We start from the raw sequence: 2,853 nt of genomic DNA on the forward strand, positions 1-2,853 counted from the left end.
TACCGAATCTGTCGCGAGAAGTATCGACGATATAACGCAATGTCAATTACAGGTGTCAGGGAAGAGCTGAAACAGAAATATGATATGATTAACGAAAAATTAAAATTTTCAGCAAGATAAATTTGAGAAATCTCGAACGAAGGGTATGTTACGAGAAAAGTTTGAAGAAGAAATGTGTGAAAGAGAAATCAAGAGGAGTCCGTCAAAAAATATATTGTGCGACATGTTGTTTTTATATTATTAATGTCCTTTTTTATTAATTATTACAAACGGTAATGAGAGAGTAACGATAGAGATGTGATACATTAAAAAATCATCGTCGATGCATAAAGAAATAAGTTAATTTGATGAGCTAGCAATAAAATTATAATCACATTTCCATATTAATATTGTTAATTCAAGACCATAAATTGATGGCCGATATTTGTGATTTACAATTGCATACGTGTGAATTCTATTGCATAATGCTATCTTGGTTTCATCATTACTGATATTATTATTATTACGTATACTTTAATTTTTGTCTCAGTAAAAAGCCTCGTTGAATTTCAAGAAGCCTGCTGCAGGAAGGAACAAATCCCGAATCTTCAGGATTGCCCCCGGATAACAATTATTTCGGCAATGAATCAACGACTGTCGCCGTTTACCATCTGTCATTGTGTAATGTAAATATTACACCACAAGATCAAACCGATATATTAGTGATAGCATAAATGGGAAAACAATTTAGAAACGAATAAAATCTTTTCCCACAATTTATTTTTTCATTATTAATTCCGCGACACGACTTTATAAATTATATGGCCGTTGTCGCCAACTCGTGCCGAAACCATTGTTACCGGGAATCCGTGACAAAGAAAACTCGGGATTAATTCTGGATCTGGAACAGGTACTCTTAAATTTTCACGAGACGATAAAAAAAACTCACTATTATATAACAATTGTTACTATTTTTCACCGTTCATATTTCTTAACATTTGATATTGAGGGACAATGAGATCATTATTGATATTATTAAAAATAATTTAATTTTTTTCTCAGTAAAAAGCCTCGTTGAATTTCAAGAAGCCTGCTGCAGGAAGGAACGAATCCCGAATCTTCAGGATTGCCCCCAGATAACAATCATTTCGGCAATGAATTAACGACTGTCGCCGTTTTCCATCTGTCATTGTGTAATGTAAGTATTACACAACAAAATTAAACCGATATATTAGTGATAACATTAATGGGAAAACATTTGAGAAACGAATAAAATCTTTTCCCACAATTTATTTTTTTATTATTAATTCCGCGACACGAATTTATAAATTATATGGCCGTTGTCGCCAACTCGTGCCGAAACCACTGTTACCGGGAATCCGTGACAGAGAAAACCCGGGATTAATTTTGGATCTGCAGCAGACACTCTCAAATTTGAACGAGACGATTAAAAAATTATGATATAACGATTGTTATGGTATCTCACCGTATGAGCATATTTCTTAATATTTGATTCTTATACAGAGGAACAACAATGAAATTCATTCCTCTATATTTATTTTTATTTATTCCTCTATTATTTTATTTTTTTATTTATTTTATTTATTTTTTTGTTATTTATACCTTTTCGTCATGGTAATTGCTTCCAAAAGCGCAGAAACAATCAACGATTAAATATGTTCTTAATTATTGTTTTCAAATCGTATGTATATTTATAAATGCGTATATTAATTAAAAGATTAAAACGCGTGTCCTCTTATCTTTACTTGAATGGTATAATATTTAAATTGAAATATGAATAAACCTGTTTAGAATGCGTTCCACTTGAATTTTGTAACGCTGAGAGCGTTATGTACAGTATTTAATAAATAACCGGGATAAAATGATTTTAAAATCGTTGCGAAATGCCAAGTGAAACGCAACATAAATGGCTCGGGTACCTCGGGAACGCCAATCCCCGTACTCATCAATGTGAGTCCCTGAGGAAGTAGGCGACAAATTTTAAAACTCGTTTATCAATAAATTAAGTGAGTAACATATAAAATATTTTATGTTAAAATTAGATTATTAATATCGGCAGATGTTTGTAATATCACGTTTGTAAAACTAATAACTTTGAGATGGTACTACATAAAAAATTTTTCAATTCCGCGGTCAAATTTTTACTGGATCTTACGTCATTTTATTTTGTTTTATTTATTAATACAAATTTAAAAAACCAAATGGATAGACTATAAAAGACTAAGATGGGAAAACCATGTGTTATATATACAAGTTAAAATTCTTTCTCACAAAAAAATAAAAATTAATATTTAAATTTGATAATAAAATATCCATCGCAAAATTTCGATTATCATTAACATAATAAATTTTATTCTCTTGTAGGAACAATATATAAATCAAGAAATGATATTTTACAATGAATTATTGACTAGTCTGATCTAGCCTATCCATATAAGGGCAACGGATCTGTGAGAATTTAAATTGCATTATTATATAAACATTATTATATAAATATAGTAAATTTAATACAAGTTTTACAGATTCGTTACCCTATTTATAAAAAAATTTTTTTCACTTACCGACCTGAAGCGCAACAGGCGGAGTTATTCAGCTACGAAGCTACGATGATACTGTAACACACAAATAAAAGATTCGAATTAAAACATTGCTCATAATAGTCATAATAATCAATGTCTTAAAAGATAATTCTTATGCATATTGAATTAATTTAATGTTAATTTGTCTTTTAATTAAATATTATATTTACTAATATGTATAATTATCTATCTCCTCAAAAAAATTTCATAAAGTTCATAATTTTTTATAAAATTTTAGATAATTTTCCTTTATGTAATTATTTGTAATTTTTAT

Source organism: Wasmannia auropunctata, unplaced genomic scaffold (genome assembly GCF_000956235.1).
Source record: "Wasmannia auropunctata unplaced genomic scaffold, wasmannia.A_1.0 LD335556.1, whole genome shotgun sequence".
NCBI lineage: Eukaryota > Metazoa > Arthropoda > Insecta > Hymenoptera > Formicidae > Wasmannia > Wasmannia auropunctata.